At 43.1% G+C, this 22,231-nt stretch overlaps 1 long non-coding RNA gene and 1 other non-coding gene across 2 annotated transcripts; one reads left to right on the forward strand and one right to left on the reverse strand.

Annotated features, from left to right (window-relative positions):
* Window positions 1–7,372: 7,372 nt before the first annotated feature.
* LOC118110958 lies at window positions 7,373–9,910 on the forward strand. Its single transcript, XR_004697029.1, has 5 exons — window positions 7,373–7,441; window positions 7,698–7,775; window positions 7,882–8,010; window positions 8,679–9,315; window positions 9,412–9,910. It is a non-coding gene; the product is annotated as an uncharacterized LOC118110958 (long non-coding RNA).
* A 9,968-nt stretch (window positions 9,911–19,878) lies between these two features.
* Window positions 19,879–19,951, reverse strand: trnaq-uug. The gene has a single exon. It is a non-coding gene; the product is annotated as a tRNA-Gln (tRNA).
* Window positions 19,952–22,231: the final 2,280 nt, after the last annotated feature.

Below are 22,231 nucleotides of genomic sequence, written 5' to 3' on the forward strand. Positions count from 1 at the left end.
AAGACAAATCTGCCCAATTCCAGCCTTGCTGAAGCACCCCCAGATCATCACCGATCCTCAACCAAATTTCACACTGTGGCTTGTAGGCCTCTCCAGGTCTCCGTCTAACCATTAGACGACCAGATGTTGGGCAAAGCTGAAAACTGGACTCATCAGAGAAGATGACCTTACTCCAGTCCTCTATGGTCCAATCCTTATGGTCTTTTGCAAACCTCAGCCTGGCTCTTCTTTGCTTCTCGTCGATGAAGGGCTTTTTTCTAGCTTTGCACGACTTCAGCCCTGCCCCTAGGAGCCTGTTTCTAACCGTCCTCGCCGTGCACTTCACCCCAGCTGCCGTTTGACATTCTTTTTGGAGGTCACTTGATGTCATCCTACGGTTGTTGAGTGACATTTGAATGAGTTGGCAGTCATCCCGGTGAGTGGAGAGTTGTTTTCGTCCTCTGCCGGTCTGTAGCTTTGTTGTCCCTAATATCTGCTGCTTGACCTTGTTCTTATGATCCGCCGTCTTTGAAATTTTAAGGATGGAAGCAACCTGACGCTCACTGTATCCCTCTGCCAGTAAAACCAGAATTGAACCCTTCTTTTCCTCACTGAAAACTTTTCTTTTTAACTCTTTTGGCATGGTCAATAGTCACTTTTCTTTATTCCAATTACTTTTGAGGTACTACTAGCACTGTTTATGCCAGGGGTCGGCAAACTTTTTGACAATAAGTGCCAATGTAAAATTTTCTTGTGAATTAGTGTGCCATATCAAAAAAATTTTATATTAAATTTTATTATTGAACCACATAAATATTTCCAACAGAAGAAAAAAGAACATTTATTTAATAAGTGTGCCAATGATTATGGCGCCGCGTGCCATCATTGGCACGCGTGCCTTAGGTTGTTGACCCCTGCCCTAGCTCAACCAGAAATATGTTTCCCACCTCACTCTGGCTGCAAAGTTTTGCAAAGGCTATGCAAAGGGCCCCAGTTTTGGCCCCTGTTTTGGGTGAAAACCCAACCAGCCACAGTTCGGGCTCTAAAGCACCCAGAGGCCCCACATTTTCAGCAGAGGCTCCCCCGGGACCCAGGTGGTGCTCGCTCAACCAGAAATATTTTCCTGAATTTGTTTCCTCTCACAGGGTGTAAGAAACACTAAGTGTGAGGCCCTGTCAAAGTGACAAACTCAATCAGGGACACATTTTTTTCTACAGCATCTGTGGACATGAGGCTTGAACATTTTCATCAGCTCTCTGTTTGGAAGGTTCACATGTTGTTTTCAAAGCTTTATGTATTTCCTGGACCTGGTGGGAGGCCGGACACTTCCAATTCAAAATGAATGGGAATGAAATGTAAGGGTAAACATAATAATTCCATATTATTATGTTTGAATGCAGTTCTACCGGCTTTTAATGACAAAGATACCTGAACTCTAAAAAACTAACTTTTCCCCGTGTACCATGTCTGAGTGCCCTATTTGTGAGGTGAAGTTTCACCAGTTAGGCAAGCACCTGAAGAGTGCACATTTTGTGGGAAATTTAACAGAACGCCGCATCCTTTTAAACCTGGCGACAGGAAGAGTGAACATACGTAAATGTCCTTGCCCAGTGAGCACATGTGTCTACGCTCAGTCCAGGCTGGACAAGCACGTGATGCAGGCCCACACAGACTTGAGCATCGCTGAGAGGGTCGCCAAGTTGCAGGAGGCCAAACGGAGGCAGTCCTTGAAGCTTCTGGTTCAGCTCCGGAAAACTGAGCCTACCCCAGATATGAGCATAGCCTTGGACCTAATAGTGGAGGCTGGTGAGGAGCAGATCCTTGAGATTCCCATGGACATTCCCACCCTCACAGATTGCGGCGTCCCTGCTTGTCAGGTGGAGAAAAGGGCTTATACAAAAGAAGTAGAAAAGCTGAAGTCTCAGAAAGAACTCATCCATGATGTCAGAATGCTGAGACAGAGATTGCAGCAGCTGGAGAGGAGTCAGAGGCACAAGACATGGCCCAGCAGCTTAGATGAAAGACAACCAAAAGAGCCAGATGTGCCTAGTGTGGACCAGCAGCGGAGGTGAAAGTCAACAAGAGGAGCCAGAGGTGAGACTCTTTGTCTGTGTACTTGTCTTTTTTCCTGTCTGTCTTTCTTTCTTTCTCTGTATGTGTGTTTTGAATTTATTGCACTTGTCTTTTCAGGAGTGTGTGATGGAGAGGGGCGAGGAGGAGGAGGAGGAGGAGGAGGCAGGCCCCTCTTCAGCAGGCCCATCTTCAGCAGGCCCTGGACAGAAGAGGAAGGAGGCCCAGTCCCACACTGGAGCAAAACAGCATTCCTTGCTAACCAAGTTCTTGCCCTGGAGCACAGGATGTGGTCGAGGCAACCGCATGAGGATGATAACCTTCGCTGAAAGCATGGGTAAGGATATACTTTATGTGTCTGTGGGCTGGTACAAATGTTTGATTATAACATGATTGATTGACCATGTCATGTGATTTGTCACGACAGAGGAATATCTGTTAACCTACAAGGCCTTTCATGAAGGCCTTGAACCTTCACGGAAGGTAAAAGAAAACACCTAGTCCAAGGTCAGCAGGGTCAAGTCCTTCCTTCTCTACATGGCTCATAACCAAAAGATTCTCTCTGACTGGCTGTTCCTCTATGATACACAGAGGATCAGAGTGTGAGTAAAACTGTTACTGCAGAAATATGGTGTCACTTTAGGCAGCTATCACTGTTTAATAATTTTTCTCCTGCCCCACAGGTTGTCTCGTAGTGTTGCCAAGACCATGACAGTCAACACCTGCCAGTTTTATCTAAGAAATATCCACAATTTTCTAGAGTTTCTAAGAGAGACGCCCCCAAGAACCAACCGCCTCACGCGCAGGCAACTCAACATAATCCTGCGTGAGATAAAGATGAGCATTATCGGGGCCAGGGTGGTTGTGCACCCGATGGCAACTAAGAGGAAGAAGATGGGTAATCTTCCCTCTAGTGCGGACCTTATAGCCTGCCTGGCCCTTGCAGCCCAAAAAATCCCACAGCTGTTGGGTAAATTTCCTTCCATTTCATTCATAAATTTTTCCTTTGTTTGTTTTACCGACTTACATACCTGCACCCCCCCGGCTGAAATACACATCTGTATTAATGCAGAGTCCTATTGTTTCCTCTCTGTCCCTGTCTCTCTTGTTATCAGACAAACTGGAGCAGAAGCTGACCCCCTCCCTCAGGTTCTTGTACTATATAGCTACCAGTGTGCGTATTGGAGCTGCCTCTATGGGCACCGGCCAGGGGTGTTTGCGAACCTCACAGACACGGAGGTGGATGAGGCTAAGGCCTCTGGTGGGGAGGAGGGGTACACTCTCCATGTAAGCGCCACTCAATGTCTCTTTTTTCTGACACTGTTTTCTCTTTGGATGACCCTGATGTGTAAGAATAGGATCTAATCCCCCTTTGCTCTCTCCACTCTCTGTCTGTGTCATTACAGATTAAGGAGCACAAAACCAACAGGACCTTTGGGGAGGCACAGATTTACCTTAGCAAGGAGGAGTTCTCCTGGGTCCAACGCTGGCAGAGGGTCAAGGCCGGCGTTGGGGATCATGCAAACGCATTTCTGCTCTACACGGCGGGAAAGGGTGCCTCAAAACACCTCAACACCTACCTTAGAACTGCTTGGGCGGACATGGGGTTGAAGGGGACCATAAACTTCACCCTGATAAGGACAGCTATATCCACTTGTGTAAGGTCATTTTCAATGTAAACACCCCCCATCCATATGCATGCAAAGCTGAACAAATATCATCAGAGTGTTGTTAGAGTTTCACAGTTCTCGGCTCCTCTTTGATGTTTTTCAGGCAAAGAAGACACAGGGGTTGGATGACAGGAAAAGAGTGACAGACTACATGTGTCACGATGTCTCCACCGCGACCGCTTCTACGCAAAGAACCCGGACATGCTTGAGGCAAAGCACATTCGAAAAAATGATTCAGGATAGTTTACAAAAGGAGGGGAAAGTACCATTAAAGTCCAAAGGTGCCCCCAAGGAGAGCCAGACAGAGGAAAGCGACGAGGACACATCTGAAGAAGAGAATTTCAATATACCATTTCAGGAGTCAGGGGACTCCTCCTCCTCCTCCTCTTCCGCCGCCTCCTCCTCATCCGAGGAAAAAATAAAAGAGGACACCACAAAGGTCAAAACGGCTTCTTTGCCCCCCAAGACAAAGCAGCCATTGAGGAAGTGCCAAGTTGTCCTGAGACCATATAAAAGGACCAGACAGATGAAGATAATTAGTAATAAAATTTAAAAAGTCGGGGGCCAGTATTTTTTTTTGTTTGTTTGCACATAGTTTGAAAATAGGTTTGGTGGTGTTTTTTACTTTTTGATAGTTTGTATATTTTATAGGCGTGTGTCATTGTGTTTTTAGTGTATACAGTTTTGCATATAGGGTTTGTAATGTTTTGCACTTTGTTCATGGTATTTATAGTTTTTGGTGTGTGTTTTATTGTGTTTTTAGTGAATTAGTAAGTAGTAGTGTTAAGGTTTATAATTTTTTATATATAATTTAAGTGTGAATGTCTTGTTTTGTGTGCTTTTTTAAATATATATACATATATAGATACATGTATATATATCCAATTTTAGGCACTTTGCTATAATGATAAATGCCTAGAAATATCCGGGACACTTCTAGGCAATAATCAAATAAATGTTTATTTGTATAGCCCATATTCACAAATCACAATTTGTCTCATAGGGCTTTAACAAGGTGTGACATCCTCTGCCCTCAACCCTCAACAAGAGTAAGGAAAAACTACTAAAAAACATTTTAACAGGGTAAAAAGAACGTAGAAACCTCAGAGAGAGCCACATGTGAGGGATCCCTCTCCCAGGACGGACAGAAGTGCAATAGATGCAACGTGTAGTGGAGAACATCAGAAAGATAAGGGTATTTGCAGCGTTGATTAGAATAAACACTTTGTAGCATAATGGAAGGTAAATTAATTTATGGATTATTTTCAGTAATGGTCGAGTATCTGAGTCTCTATGGCAGGGGTCACTAACAGGCGGACCGCGGTCCGAGTCCGGACCCAGAAGCCGTCCCGTACGGACCCGGACCTACAGCCAAAACAGAAGGTTATGATTTAAAACCTGACGGGGCGCTTCTATTTGTAACCGGCGCAGCTTTTGTAGTCTTTACGGTAGTGGTTTAGCGGATGAGGAAACGCACAGACCAATTGCATGCGAGTTAAGCCATCCCACGTGATACCACTCAGCCAATCAAGTCTGTGCATTCCAGGCGGTAAACATTGCGACTCTACAGTGCAGACAGATGAGAGAGTTAGAGGCAAGTTACACATGAGAAGACGGTAGAAAGAAAAAGAAAGAGAGATACAGGTAGAGAAAACAAAGGGAGAGAAACAGAGGAGTGAGACGGAGAAAGGGAGAGAAACAGAGGAGTGAGACGGAGAAAGGGAGAGAAACAGAGGAGTGAGACGGAGAAAGTTGAGAAACAGGAGTGAGACGGAGAAAGGGAGAGAAACAGAGGAGTGAGACGGAGAAAGTTGAGAAACAGGAGTGAGACGGAGAAAGGGAGAGAAACCGGAGTGAGCTGGAGAAAGGGAGAGAAACAGATGAGTGAGACGGAGAAAGGGAGAGAAACAGAGGAGTGAGACGGAGAAAGTTGAGAAACAGGAGTGAGCCGGAGAAAGGGAGAGAAACAGAGGAGTGAGCCGGAGAAAGGGAGAGAAACAGAGGAATGAGGGAGAGAAACAGGAGTGAGCCGGAGAAAGGGAGAGAAACAGAGGAGTGAGCCGGAGAAAGTTGAGAAACAGGAGTGAAAACAGAGGAGTGAGCCGGAGAAAGGGAGAGAAACAGGAGTGAGACGGAGAAAGGGAGAGAAACAGAGGAGTGAGACGGAGAAAGGGAGAGAAACAGGAGTGAGCTGGAGAAAGGGAGAGAAACAGAGGAGTGAGCCGGAGAAAGGGAGAGAAATAGAGGAGTGAGACGGAGAAAGGGAGAGAAACAGAGGAGTGAGACGGAGAAAGGGAGAGAAACAGATGAGTGAGATGGAGAAAGGGAGAGAAACAGATGAGTGAGCCGGAGAAAGGGAGAGAAACAGGAGTGAGCCGGAGAAAGGGAGAGAAACAGAGGAGTGAGACAGAGAAAGTTGAGAAACAGGAGTGAGACGGAGAAAGGGAGAGAAACAGAGGAGTGAGACAGAGAAAGGGAGAGAAACAGGAGTGAGCCGGAGAAAGGGAGATAAACAGAGGAGTGAGACGGAGAAAGGGAGAGAAACAGAGGAGTGAGACAGAGAAAGTTGAGAAACAGGAGTGAGACGGAGAAAGTTGAGAAACAGGAGTGTGACGGAGAAAGTGGAGAAACAGGAGTGAGACGGAGAAAGGGAGAGAAACAGAGGAGTGAGACGGAGAAAGGGAGAGAAACAGACGAACAAAGTGGGGGAGTGGGATATAAGAGGGGAAGAAAGTGATTCTAAAACTGTTCAATTGTTAAGATGTGTTGAGATTTATTATCTGTAAAATTGGTTGAGACTTTTGAGTCAAGATGTGAAACAGAAAAGGGAAATTCAAGCTTTGTTCCTTTTTTTCTGAAGTTAAGCCCTTTATTTGAACATGCACAATTTTCACATTTTATTTATTTTCTCTTATTTTGAAATGCAGCCCTACTTTTATTTAGTTAATGAGAGAACATTATACATATCTGCAATCATACATATATGTTCAGTTCTATGTTACGTGACAATAAATATTGTCCAAAAGTTGTTGAATCGTACTGAATTCATTTGATTTGACAGTCAGGTATTTAGTACATGCAGATGTTGATACAACTACTAGGCTACTTAAATATATATCACACTAAATAGTTAGACATTATGATCTTCCGGACCTTTGCTTCAAGAAATTTTCTCTAACTGGACCTCTTTAAATTTTAGTTGAATACCCCTGGTCTATGGGGTTGTTGTTGTGTGACTGATCCAAAGGGAGCGCAGATAAGTGTGTAGCACTCTATGGTAGCACTGCAGCTCTGCGTCCTGGTCCCAACTCTGGGTTGCCATTTGGGGTTTATAAACTGAGTAATATTCATGGATTATTACAGATTATTGTTATAATAATCATTATACATTATATATAATCATTGCTAGGCATTTTGATATAATGTTATCCTCTATTATATTTAATATTAAAAGAGACAAAAGGAAACAAACATCCCTCCTTATTTCATACTGCATGTGTAACCGATGTATTTATGTAGTTTACATTTCACCAAAGATCCCCTGTAGTTCATGTTTTGCTGTTGTTTTTCCCGTATATATCTGTTTTTATATTCATTTCTTTTGGGGAGTTTTATTTTGTTAAGTCATGTTGTTTTATGGTGACCTCTAACTTCCTTATGATGTCATTTCCTGTGGATTCACGCCGTTCCCCTCAGTTCGAGCTCTGCGCTGCTGAGTAGAGGTAAGGTCCTACTGTGTCTCTTTCCATAGTGTTTAAACTTGGTACATATATCTCACTTTGTACAGGTCACACGACTGTTCAGTGTGGACACAATGGCCAGTTTGTGCGTGTGTATGTATTTATTATACCGTGTACAGCACTTTTTGTAACATGCAAAAATGGTGCACGAGTTTGCGCTCTGCGCTGCTGAGGAGAGATGTGCATGGAGACCTGGTTATCTAAATTTGCTGTACTGAAAACCTTGTGTTTTACACAGAAAATAAATCCTCCCACGGCTGGCGAGAGAGCAGTTGTCCTGGTTTTATTCACCACAAGTCAACACAACGCAGAGTTTGTAAGAAGACATAGTGTCGATCAGACCGGCTACACATGACCCTTGTTAAAGATCAGGACATGACAGATCAATAGTGTTTACCTCTGCCCTTTTTTTCACACCTCAGTCACATGACCAGGTTACACAAGGCAATATATGCGCAGAGGGGGAGGATTGCCACAGGAGAACAGAGAGAGACAGAAACAACAACAACCAACCGAGCAGAACTCTTAAGTTTGATATATCTCGACATTAAGTAAGTTATTTCCATTTGTTTTGCATTTTCATGAATAAAACTCGACATGTTTATTATGTGAGGGGTGTTTGAATGCAGTTTTGGCTGTTTTTAAGGACAGAGACCTGAACTGGATAAAACAGACATTTTCACATGTGTTTTGCATTTTAATGAATAACACTGGACATGTTTATTATGTGAGGGGAGTTTGAATCCAGTTTTTTAGCAAAAAACGGAGTAATTTAGTGGCATTCATTTTGTATTTCAGAGACGCACTGACCAAGGAGCATTGTTTTAATGCAGTTTTAACATTGTTTTAGACATTTAAAAAATTCAACATGCATTACACAGGCATATGAAAAATAATAGCACGGTATATAAATATATAATGATGTATAATAAAAGTATAATATAATACAAATAAATAAATAACATTAAAAATATATATTTTTATTTCTAGAACCAGTAGGTCACGAGGGTTTATGAGTGTTACATCCAGTATTTTCTTTATCTTTCAGAGACCTGACCTCGGCCTGAAATCTAAAAAAAATTACTTGTTTATATAGGTATATAAATATATAATGATGTATAATAGAAATAAATAACATTAACAATATATTTTATTTTTCCAGAACTAGTAGGTCACTAGGGTTTATGAGTGTAACATCCAGTATTTTCTTTCTATTCAGGCCACCATGTCCGAGTGCCCTATTTGTAAGGTGAGGTTTCACCAGTTGCACAAGCACCTGCAGAATAGACATTTTGTGGGAAATTTAACAGAACGCCGCATCCTTTTAAACCTGGCGACAGGAAGAGTGAACATACGTAAATGTCCTTGCCCAGTGAGCATGTGTGTCTACGCTCAGTCCAGGCTGGACAAGCACGTGATGCAGGCCCACACAGACTTGAGCATCGCTGAGAGGGTCGCCAAGTTGCAGGAGGCCAAACGGAGGCAGTCCTTGAAGCTTCTGGTTCAGCTGCGGGAAACTCAGCCTACCCCAGATGTGAGCATAGCCTTGGACCTAATAGTGGAGGCTGGTGAGGAGCAGATCCTTGAGATTTCCATGGACATTCCCACCCTCACAGATTGCGGCGTCCCTGCTGGTCAGGTGGAGAAAAGGGCTTATACAAAAGAAGTAGAAAAGCTGAGGTCTCAGAAAGAACTCATCCATGATGTCAGAATGCTGAGACAGAGATTGCAGCAGCTGGAGAGGAGTCAGAGGCACAAGACATGGCCCAGCAGCTTAGATGAAAGACAACCAAAAGAGCCAGATGTGCCTAGTGTGGACCAGCAGCGGAGGTGAAAGTCAACAAGAGGAGCCAGAGGTGAGACTCTTTGTCTGTGTACTTGTCTTTTTTCCTGTCTGTCTTTCTTTCTTTCTCTGTATGTGTGTTTTGAATTTATTGCACTTGTCTTTTCAGGAGTGTGTGATGGAGAGGGGCGAGGAGGAGGAGGAGGAGGCAGGCCCATCTTCAACAGGCCCATCTTCAGCAGGCCCTGGACAAAAGAGGAAGGAGGCCCAGTCCCACACTGGAGCAAAACAGAATGCCACAGCTTTCCTCGGCATCAAAGTTCGTGCCCTGGAACACAGGCAATCGCATGAGAACGATTACCCTGAAAAGTAACTTTTTGCATACCTGTCTGAGACTTTATGACCTGAACTGTGCAGTGGGAAAATAACTAAGTGTGGTTGAAACCTATTTTTGTAGTTGAAAAGTAAGTTTTTGCAGACCTGTCTAAATACTTTTATAACCTGTCTAAATACTTTTAGGAACTGAACTGTTAATGATCTCAACTTTTATGACCTGAAACCTTTATGACCTTTTTATTACTTATTTACTCTCCAAAGAACTGAATGTATGTCTGCTTTATCTCCAAAGGAAACATATGTAAATCAGTTGTCTGTGTTTAGATTCCTCTCTCAAACTGCACCTACAGAACCAGTCTGAACTGGCTCAGACAAACAGTCTTAGTTCTCCTATATAAAATCCTTGCATTTGACTGTTTTGCATCTTCACTCTGAGATCCCTGTGACTCTCTGTGTTGATCCTTTCTGCAGAAAGCCTCTATTAAAATACACAAAGACAAATTTGGTGTTCCAGCCTCTTGTATTTTCAGATTTCCATCACAATTTGGTGTCAGAAGTGGGTTTGCACGACTGGGCGCATCTGGACTCGGTGTCTACGGTTGAGTGGCCTTCCTGGGAAAGTAGTTTACAACCTTAACTTCCCCAAAAGGATGGCTGAGACGTAGGGACCGAGACCGGATCGTCTCAGCGCTGCGATCTACTGCATCTGGTGAGAATCTGAAAGTTCAAGTGTATTTTATACCGGCATGCATAGTGTTAAGGAGAAGTTGGTCTAAGGGGATTGGATCCCAGACAGGTGAAAGCCCCGTAATTTTTTAACCAAGGTTTAGAAGAAACCTGGAAGGTAGACTGACGAGGTACCTTAGAGTTTGCTAAGACTCCAACCACGGAATGATATAATACTGGGTGTATTTGGATTGTGTGAAGCAAGACTCCAAAAGCGCGCTATGTAGACAATTTCTCTATGTGGGTTTCCAGCTGGGGGAAGTTTTAGTATAAGGCAGCTAAAACAGCTGAGACTGAAGCTAGAAGAGAAAGAAAAAGTAAAAGCCAGAAAAGTAAAACTTGCATTTCAGGCAGATAGGAAGGTATGTGGAATGTGGTTTTAAGAAATGCAACAAAAAGGGACAGAAAACAAACACTGGCAGGGACAGATAACTCCTCACAAGTGTCTCAGTGTCTCAAAATGCAGGATTCCGACCTCGACTCTTCCCTGCAGAGAACCTGAACAACACCAAGCTCCACCACCAGTGGATGTTCCACAGGCAGGAGCCCAGGCTCAACCACCTTCTCCACCTAATAAAGTTCCAGACCTGCAACTCCTCTCTTCACCTCGCACCAGACGAGCAGGCAATATGGACCGGGACAAGATCCAGCCCAAATCGCGATGGTTGAAGTGACCTGATGTTGCCAGCTTGTTAAAACGCACAGGTATCAAGTGGGACTCGGGAAAACTCAGCTTAATAAAAGTGCATGCAGTTCATGGGGAAAAGATAATTAAACATGAAGAAAAGAGAGACTGATCTGCATAAAGCCTCACTGACAAGTAAAAGACTTTTTAGAAAAGAAAGACAAACTACTGATAGGAAAATATGTTAAGTATCAATCAGATTCTTATGCTCATATGCTAACGCACTCACTCACAGTGCTAGGGAAAGAGATTGCAAACCTTGTAGTTTCAGGAGCAACACATTCAGTCATCAAGAGTGATATGTTTGACACACATCCTAAAATGAGCGGATGAGTTGTTAGATCTGTGGGGGCTTCAGGTAACACCGTGGTTGAAAAATTCACGACTCCTTAATATGTATTGATAGCATCACAGAAAAATTCAAGTGTTAATTTTTGCTATCCTCATGTTGTCCAATTAATTTGATGGGAAGAGATGAAATGTGTCTTGTGGGCATTTCTCTCGTTTCCACCTAAACAGGAGTCGTATTGGTCCGAACAGCTGATCTGGATCCACCACAGATTTACACATGCATTAAGTATAATGCTGATTCACTGCTATATGTTTATGAGTGGAAGCTCTGTTCATCTGTTGTCACATCCATCAACAGTGATCTAGTGGATAAGGCACATTCAGTTACACTAAGAACAGACACCACATACAGTGCTGTGAAAAAGTATTTGCCCCCTTCCTGATTTTTTATTTTTTTGCATATTTGTCACACTTAAATGATTTAGATCATCAAACTAATTTTAATATTAGACAAAGATAACCCGAGTAAATACAAAATGCAGTTTTTAAATGATGATTTCATTTATTAAGGGAAAAAACCTATCCAAACCTACTTGGCCCTATGTGAAAAAGTAATTGCCCCCTAAACCTAATAACTGGTTGTGCCACCCTTGGCGGCAACAACTGCAATCAAGCGTTTGCGATAACTGGCAATGAGTCTTTCACATCACTGTGGAGGAATTTTGGCCCACTCTTCTTTGCAGAATTGTTTTAATTCAGCCACATTGGATGGTTTGAGCATAAACGGCTTGTTTAAGGTCATGCCACAGCATCTCAATCGGATTTAAGTACGGACATTGACTAGGCCACTCCAAAACCTTGATTTTTTTTTTTTTTAGCCATTCAGAGGTGGACTTGCTAGTGTGTTTCGGATCATTGTCCTGCTGCATAACCCAAGTGCGCTTGAGGTCACGAACTGATGGCCGGACATTCTCATTCAGGATTTTCTGGTAGAGAGCAGAATTCATGGTTCCATCAATTATGGCAAGTTGTCCAGGTCCTGAAGCTGCAAAGCAGCCCCAGACCATCACACTACCACCACCATGTTTGAGTTTGAGTTTTACGCCAGATATAACGGGACGCACACCTTCGAAAAAGTTCAACTTTTGTTTTTCGTCAGTCCACAGAATATTTGCCCAAAAGTCTTGGGGATCATCAAGATGTTTTTTGGCAAATGTGAGACGAGCCTTTGTGTTCTTTTTGGTCAGCAGTGGCTTTCGCCTTGGAACTCTCCCATGGATGCCATTTTTGCCCAGTTTCTTTCTTATTGTTGAATCATGAACACTGACCTTAATTGAGGCAAGTGAGGCCTGCAGTTCTTTAGATGTTGTTCCGGGGTCTTTTATGACCTCCTGGATGAGTCGTCAATGCGCTCTTGGAGTAATTTTGGTAGGCCGGCCACTCCTGGGAAGGTTCACCACTGTTCCAAGTCTTCTCCATTTGTGGATAATGGCTCTCACCGTGGTTCGCTGAAGTCCCAAAGCCTTAGATATGGCTTTGTAACCCTTTCCAGACTGATACAATTACTTTGTTTCTCATCTGTTTTTGAATTTCTTTAGATCGCTGCATGATGTGTTGCTTTTTGAGATCTTTTAGCCTACTTCACTTTGTCAGACAGGTTCTATTTAAGTGATTTCTTGATTCAACAGGTCTGGCAGTAATCAGGCCTGGGTGTGGCTAGTGAAATTGAACTCAGCTTTCCAAAAAATGTGGTTAATCACAGTTCATTCATGATTTATCAAGGGGGGGCAATTACTTTTTCACATAGGGCAAGGTAGGTTTGGATAGCTTTTTTCCCTTCATAAATGAAACCATCATTTAAAAACTGCATTTTGTATTTACTCGGGTTATTTGTCAAATATTAAAATTTGTTTGATGATCTGAAACATTTAAGTGTGAGAAATATGCAAAAAAATAAGAAACCAGGAAGGGGGCAAATACTTTTTCACAGCACTGTACAGGTTTAATCACATATATATTTTTTCTATATATTGTTGTATATTTCCATTTCTTTATATTCCTATACCCAAGTACTGCATGCTACTTATGTGATGTCTTCTGCTGCTGTAAGATTGCAAATTTGTCTAATAAAGGACTTCTTATTCTTAAGTCATTCATGTTTGTCTGTGCATCTGCTCACACTCTTTCACTGGTGTAATCGACAACTGTGTCATTTGGGAGCACTTATATTATGCACATATACCCTATGGCTTTACATCTCAATTATCTAACACTTAAATTAAATTATTGCTATTAGCTAGGTATCGGTCAGCCTACTTTGTGTACCCCTGAGCAGGGCAGTTGCAGACTGAGCAGGTAGGTGTGTCCTTCTGCTGGACGGGTGTGGTTATATCCAAATATGGAAGTTCAAGGCAATCTGACTCCAAAATGCCCAAAGGCGAAAAAAACTGTTGGAAACCAGGTGTTCACAGAAGAAAAGCCCTAACATGCATTTAGCCAATTTTTTTGAAACTCTAACCATGTTTAATATCACAATCCAATATTTTAATAATATATCCATTATCAAGGAGTGCTCAGGGTGGTTAAGATCTTCTTGGGCTTTGTGCAGCTCATGTCTTCTCAACCAGCTGTGGGAAAAGGCAGTGTTGACTGCCCAGCAAACCCGAGTAGTGCTGGCCCTCTGTTGCTGAAACAACTGGACCAAAACAACTTAACCACTGTCATTTTAACTTGCTGATGGTCACCAAAATATTGGCCCCATTATCATTAGCAGACTTTTCTTTCCCTAATCTTCAAATAATTGATGGTCCCCTTTATGGTGTTCTTGCATGATGCTTGTTTGTAAGCATTTCAATTCCAAGGTCCACTCTTTGCTGACATAATGTGTGGACATGTACGGCATCTTGTTGCGGCTGGACCACATGTCAGTTGTCAGGGCCAAATATTCCACATAATCCTGCACTGCAGAAATGTTTGATCTGATGTACAATTTTGGGACTGCGATCTTGGAGACAAGTTTCCGGCCTGGCAGCTCATCCTGTGATATTTAAATATTGCTGCTGCAATTATTTATAGGATGACACTTTCTCCTTTCCTTTCATAAAGGATGGTCAGGTGTTTCCTATACTAGAGATCAGTTAGAATGAAGCCTCTTTCCCTATCATTTAGTGAATTCGAACAGCTCTTATTATGGCAGCTACTGAAATACTTCCAGGTCATTACACTCAGTTGGGAACCTTCCGAAGCTAAATGGTTAGACTATTCAAACGTACCCATGGTCCAGTGTTTCCTATGCTAATGGAGATCAGTTAGAAAGCATTAAAGCTCCTTGCCTTATCATTTGGAGAATTCAAACAGCTCTTATTATTATGGCGGCTGAAACACTTCCGGGTTATTTCACTCAGTTAGGAAGGTTCCTAGGCAAAAGGAATGTTTGAATGCACTCCATATTTCAGAAGCTGCTTAGATTTGTTTGAATTCTCTATATGATGATTCATGGTATTTTCGGTTACTACGTAATCAACTGTAGCTGTACGGATGAACTGGATGTTTTCTTAACTGGAGTCTGGGGAACAAAATAGGCTTGTTTTAATTCGTTACTGAGTTTTTCACTACAGTAACAAGCAACTGGGGGCTTTAACATACAGTGTAGGAGCCATTTAGCATGTTTATTCTATATTCTAAATGTATGTAAATAGCAGTGTGTATATGTTTGGAAACTAACATTTTGACCACTAGATGGTAGTATGCACTTGATTATGAAGTAACACGGCTCAGGTGATGTTGGTCAGGTGTTTAAAGGTCATAGTTGTGTGCGGCAAGGACTAGGTAAGTTGAGTACCCTATACACTCACTCACGTAGGTACTCTCTTTTGTTTAGAAACACTAGTCAGTTTGGTTGTTGCCACCCTTGTATTTATTTTCAGGCGTAGTTTTTTAATTTTTATTTCATTTCTTTGGCAACTTCCTTTGTTCCTTCTTCCCCTGCATTCAGTGATTCTGAGTTATGTTTGCACTTGATTTATAATTTATAATTATGTTTGCACTTGATTTATAATTTATAATTAAAATAAAACACACCTTATTTATCTGCTCTGACTCCATCTGTTTATTGGTTGTTGTGTGTTGCCGTCCTCCTTTAATCCTAGTTCCACTCAGGGGATGTAACAACTGGCAATGCAGATTATTCTGACTGAAAGAACCAAAGTGGTATCAGCATGCAACTCATTAACTTGAGTTCCTCTGCCTTCCAGGGGCCCCAACTTTTCAGCAGAGGTTCCCCTAGGGACCCAGGTGGTGGTGCATGTGAAATTTGGATGCCCTAGCTCAGTGGTCGCCAACCCGTCGATCGCGATCTACCGGTCGATCTCGCAGTCTTCACTGTCGATCCCCGAACTCTCTGGACTCGCTGGCTGCGGTCTCACCGCAGATCAGCTGTGTGTCGGTTGTTCACACGGCAGCGTGTCCGCTGCTGGCGGTGGAGCTGATAGTTTAAGCACCCCAGCGTTTCTGTTGACGGAATCCATTCTTTTGTTTAACTAGGAGATTTTATTGTGAAATATTTGCAGGAGCAGAATAAGCACGGCTTCAAACTGTATAGTATTTGTATTTATTTGAGTACAAGGGACTACTCACATTTATGGCCATATTCAAGTCAAAGGCCATGTAAAAAAACATTGTGCTGCAGTGTTGAACTGAAGCTAAATATTGTGCACTGAACAGATGCTGTAAATATGAATTGATATTAATGTGAATATTGTTCATTGAATAGATAAAGTAGCATAACTGCCTTTCTCTGTGTATATTTATGCTCGTACATTCAGCCTTTAACAGAAAATGCAAAAAAAAAAATGACCCTCCTAAGTGGGTTTCTTGGTAGATCTCAGTTTACGTTTGGATTTAAAAAGTGATCTTGGGCTCGAAAAGGTTGGAGACCACTGTACTAGAGGCACAAATTATCCAGGAAAACTGTAGCCCCTATGCTGCCCCTCTTGTTTTCGTCCAAAAAAAGGATGGGTCCTTAAGGATGTGTGTTGACTATAGACAGTTGAATGTTAAAACACGGAAAGATGCCTATCCGTTACCCAGGATAGAGGAATATTTGGATGCCCTCTCAGGAGCCAAATTGTTTTCCACTGTAGATCTAGCTAGCGGTTATACTCAGGTGCCTGTTGCAGAGGTAGACAAACATAAAACTGCCTTTTGTACACCTTTTGGCCTGTTTGAATTCAACCGGATGGCTTTTGGCCTTTGCAATGCTCCAAGCACATTTCAAAAGGTTAATGGAAAGGATATTTGGTGATCTGAGTTTTCCATTACCTGCTTTTGTACTTAGATGATGTAATAATCTTCTCAACATCTGTTCAACAGCATTTGCAGAGGCTGGAGATGGTCCTGAAACGGCTGCAGAAGGAGAACCTGAAGATCAAGTTAACCAAGTGCTGGTTTTTCCAGCAACAAATTAAGTATCTGGTTCATGTGGTGTCTGCAGATGGGGTGGCCACAGACCCAGATAAAATTGCTGCCATGGCAAAGTGGAAATGCCCGGACAATGTCAAAGAACTGAAATCCTTCCTTGGTTTTGCCAGCTGTTACAGGCGTTTTGTCCCTGGTTTCTCACATATTGCTTCACCCCTGAACTCGTTGGCAGCAGAGTTGTGCAATAAACACAAAAACAAGAAACCAAGAAAATGCCCCTTAAAGATCATTGGACGGAGGTATGTGACACAGCTTTTCGACACAAAAAAACAAACTCACCACGGCATCAATATTGGCTTATGCAGATTTTCACAAGCCATTTATTTTGGATGTGGATGCTACTCATAATGGCTTGGGAGCGGTATTGTCACAGGATTGTGAGGGTAAGATCCGCCCTATTGCATTTGCCAGCAGAGGTCTAAGAAAAACCGAAAGAAATATGCAAAATTACAGTTCCATGAAATTGGAATTTTTGGCCCTGAAAAATTTCGTGAATATTTGCTGGGCCAAAAATGTACTGTGCATACAGATAACAATCCCCTCAGTCACCCACAAACAGCCAAGTTGGGAGCAGTGGAACAGAGGTGGGCCTCAGAGCTTGCAAATTTTGATCTAGACATTAGATATAAACCAGGCCGTGCAAATGGAAATGCAGATGCTTTGTCAAGGCAGAACGTGACCACAGAGCAGGTGGTGGCCCTTGTACCCACAACACTTTTGCCAGCTAAAGCTGGGCATCTCCAACCCAGAAGCTTTATGGGTACTTATTGGCAACAAAGCCCAATGACATTCCTGCATAGATTTCACTGTCTTAGAACCTTCATCTGAAGAACGAGAAAATGTGCCAATAATGACAGATGTGTTCTCCAAATATACACAGGCCATTCCAACTAGGCCATTCCAACTAGAGACCAAACTGCGACCACAGTCGCTCAGGCCCTAGTTACCAATTGGTTTTATGTATTTGGAGTCCCCCGCCAATTGCACTCAGACCAAGGACGTTGTTTTGAGGCCAAAGTGATACAGCAGCTCTGCAGCATGTATGACATAGTTAAAACTAGAACAACCCCATACAGACCCCAAGGTAATGGTCAGTGCGAGTGATTTAACAGAACCTTGCATGACCTACTCCGCACACTACCACAAAACCAGAAAAAACGATGGGCTGAACATCTAGCGCAAGTGGTGTTTGCTTATAGATGGAGGACCAATTTACACCATAGCAACAGCAGATGGGAAAGGGCACTCTAAACAGATTCATGAGACAGAGAAACACCCAGTTTCATGTATACAAAGTGATGCTAAATGAATAGATGATCCAGGTCTTCCCAATGACCTGTTGAATGAGGTTGATAACTATGTCCCTGAAATCCCCTTTGTGTTAGAACTTGTGGAACAGGTGCTGCAAAACAATACACCAGGATGTGTCAGTCTGGCCCCACTGGCAACAACAGAAGTGGAAACGGAATCACATGGTGCGGAAACCTCCAGTACAGGCAAGACAAACCTGAGACGCCCACAGCTGGCCAGCATCGTAACCTGCATCACCTTCCCAGATCTGCAATGCATCATTCTCAACAAATTTACATTAATGCCCCACGTGTGACTTTCCATAGGCCTTGGCTTTGATGGATCCATCGACGGGACGTCGATTCAAATCCCAGGGGTTGATTGTAGAGGGGGGACACGAGGACCCAGGCACAATTTGGCAAATCAAGGGAGAGCATCTCAGCAGTTAAAAGGCCGATTGAGCACAGGTGTGTGTCAGCATTCCTTCCTGCTCTGGTGATCATGCCTGTGCACCTATCCTTGGTAAGCCAAACAAACTTTTGTTTTAATCAGAAAAGTGTGATTGTTGGGTAATGTAGGGGTGCAAATGCACCCTGAGGTATTGGAATTTTAATGTAAATATTGAATGTGTTGAGGTTTTACTATTTATATTGTTTATTTTGTAAAGGGTCATAATGGTCCAGAATTAGTTGCAGTGTAGGTATGAAACTGCATTTTACTTTTAAACTGTGTTAGGCGATTAGACTGAATAACATGTGCTGTGTTTATTTTACAGGCAAAGTGCTGGTTGCCATTTATTTTATCTTTATTTTATATTTCCTGTATTTTAAGCATAGTGTTGATCTGCCTTTTTGTCTCTTTTAGTGCTATAGCTGTTGTTGGCCCCCAGTCACAGGAGTGGCTGGTGCAGTGGAAGTTCACTTGTTGATTTGTGATTTGCTGTGGCACTGGTAGTAGTTTTGGTTTGTTTTCTGTTGGGGGGATAAAGGGTTTAATGTGTGTGTGTGTGTAGTTTTTGTTACTCACGATAGCATACTTCCACTGCACTAGCCTGCTGACTGGTGTGCCACACCACTGTAGCAACTTTTAATTAACTTTCGAATAAAACCAGCCTGTTTTGCCACTTTGACCCACACTGACTGTTGGTTTATCATTGAAGTTCACCTGTACTGACATTTAAGACTAAACAGGAGTCACAACATGACAGACGCAAAACTTAAAAAAACAAAAAGAATACAAATATCTCAGGATTAAAAAGAGGTGCCATTCGCGTAGACGACACAGACTAAGATCTCAACAAGAATCGAGAGCTTTTGGTGACGCTGGTGTTGATGTGCTGTAAGCATAGACATGTGATAGCCACAGCGAACTTTATACGTTACATTATCCCTCACCTTAATGTTACAGAGATTTCTGTGTTGTTGTGAACACAACTGACCACCTGGGGCCTATCCAACAAACCCAGGATATCTTTCCGAGATCCAGCTGAACTTAACCTACAACAGGATCCTTTTTTTTTTTTTTTGTGGCTCCATATGCTCCTCTAAGAACTGTGATGTCATGTTTCAAAGGAATGTGGAATGTGGTCAGTTTTTTATACTGGTTGATCTCTCATCTCAAATTTAACCTGCTCCAGGAGCAGGTCAGCCCGTTCAACATAAGTTACCATTGTGATTTACCCGATAAAGTGAATGAATTATGTAGGAGCAGAAACCCCCAATTTAACAGGAAGTTACCCTGATTAGTGCAAATCCTGCTTCATAGTTCAGGACAGAGACATTCTGCCAAATCTTCATCCTTTATATTTCCTGAGAAATATAAACTAACCTGAGGTTCCACTGAGACTTGAACTCAGATCACTGGATTCAAAGTATCAGAGTGCTAACCATTACACCATGGAACCACGACATGAAACAGCAAATCATTACCGCCACTCCTTCAGGATTGCAGATACACATTATAGACGGTATACTATGCAGATGCTCATCAGCTGTGCCCAGGATTTATGTCGCCTTTCCCAGCAAGCATATTTGAGTGGGATGTAGCTGATTTAGCTATGTTGCGAGAAGCAAAAAGCCAGCAGCTTCGTTCCCAGGGTCTGCCCACCCTAACTATCTAGGGAGGAGATGGCTCTCCACTGTCGGAGGAGGATCCGTGGTGAGGAGACCACCATTCACCTGCTGGAGGAGCTGCTGGGGATGCTGATGGGCAGCAGAGGTAACGACTCCCTTGGTGTTCCCCTGTTTGACAGCGAGAGGATGGAGCACATCTGGTGTGTCCAGAGAAAGCACGTCAAGTGCATCCAGGACCCACCAGGTGTTGCTCTATACACCAAAACAGGGGAGCTCACAAAGGGAGGTGTGCGGTTACCTGTGTACAGATGTGCCAGCGGCTCTCTAGAGTCTTTTCATCTACACCTCAACCGCTTCATACCAGGTTTGTGTCTGTCAGACATTTAAGTTTATAAGCTGTATAGTCCAAGAATATTTCATAGTTTGATATTTAATATGTATTTAATGTGTACTTTTAGGGACCAGTGCCAACAGTCTGAACTTTCATATATATCTCCTGGAAGGGCTACATAGATGGAACCAGGACCGTGGGGTTGCTGCTCTGTACACTGGACCATCCTCTTTGCGCAGCTACTCGGGTGACCTGCTTCACTCTGTAAACACTAATTATGAGAAGCTGTTTGGCAGGAAGGTGGTACCAGGGTTCTGTCCACCCTCATGGTACACTGGTAAGCATTTGTGATTACATTGGTAATTTACCTCAGTTTTTAAACCCTTTATTAACTGTATCAACTTTTGTAAACAATCCAATTTGCTTCTGTTGTTTCAGGAGAGCTCATAGGGATGCAGTATCTGTTCCAGCAGACTGGTCAGGCACTGCAGGATATGCACCCTGATTCAGAGGAAGCTGCTCAATTAATTGAAGAGCATGATGTGGAGGACGACATGGAGGAAGATGAGGGCTTCGCTGATATTACAGAAGATCCCACAGTGTTGAACCTGGGGGTTCTTCAGCCTCTCAGACTCCTGATCCCTCCGACATTTCATCTGGTCTTCTTTCCCTGGCTCCTGGCACATCCTCTGTGGCTCTTTGCACTCTAGCCTCTAGTTCATCCTCTGAAGATCAAGATGATATTCAAGCTGAAGATGAAGACATGGTAAGTCTAACTGTTTGTTTTAGAATATATGTGTAGATATGAGCATGCTTCTTCACTATTTTTGATAACATATGTTCACATATTTTATCAATAAACAAACAAAGCATTGTGAGTGAAGGTTTTACATTTTCTAAACTGTTAAATGTTTTGCACAGGCTGTTGATGACCAAAATCTCCCCGGATACCAGTACGTGGACAGACTTGCTGAGTATTTGGTGGAGCTTCGGCTTCAGACCTCTTTTTGTCTCAGCAACCAGCAGGCGAGTGCTATAATGTCACTTTGGACAAGCTGGATGAAGGTGACAAGCAGCGGTGGCTTATGCAGCACGACATCAGGAGAGACTTTTGAGTGGACGGTTCAGAATGCCAAAAGCCCTCAAAAACACCTGGAGTGGAGAAGTACCACCCGTTGCATATTGGAGTGCAGTAAGCGCACCTGCCCAGTGGCCTGACTGCTGTCGGTTGGTGGGAAAAACATTTTCATCCGATTGTGCAATATTCACCCAAAGCCCAGCAAAAAGAAGGGTAGAAGGGCTGATTCTAGGTAGTCCTTAATTTTGAGGGACTACCGTAAGGTAAGGCAGCTTGTTGTTGGCAACTGCCGGGTGATGCAGGGATCTGGAAATTCAGCTGGTGGAGTGAATCAGAACACCCTCATCTGGTGGCATAATATCCGCCAGAAAAGCAGGAAGGCTCTCTGTGCTGCTCCAGGGCACTGCATTGCCTCCAGCCCTCCCAGAATCCGATGAGCCTCTTCAGGAGGCAAGAGTGCTCCTGCTGCACCACGCCCCGTGCGACAGGAACATCAGTACAGGCTACCATGGAGTGCGGCGGGTCAGGGCCAAACAGAGGCAGGCGGGATTTGGTCAGCTCCAACACAACATAAGGCTAAAGGGACCAGTGAAGAGACAGTTATATGCCACCCCACCAGCACCAGGACCAGGACCCATCATCACACCTCACATCCTCACACCATCTGGACTGGTTCAAGTAGTCTTTCCTGTACCAGTAGTT

This window comes from Hippoglossus stenolepis, chromosome 6 (assembly GCF_022539355.2).
Source record: "Hippoglossus stenolepis isolate QCI-W04-F060 chromosome 6, HSTE1.2, whole genome shotgun sequence".
In the NCBI taxonomy this organism is placed as follows: Eukaryota; Metazoa; Chordata; class Actinopteri; order Pleuronectiformes; family Pleuronectidae; genus Hippoglossus; species Hippoglossus stenolepis.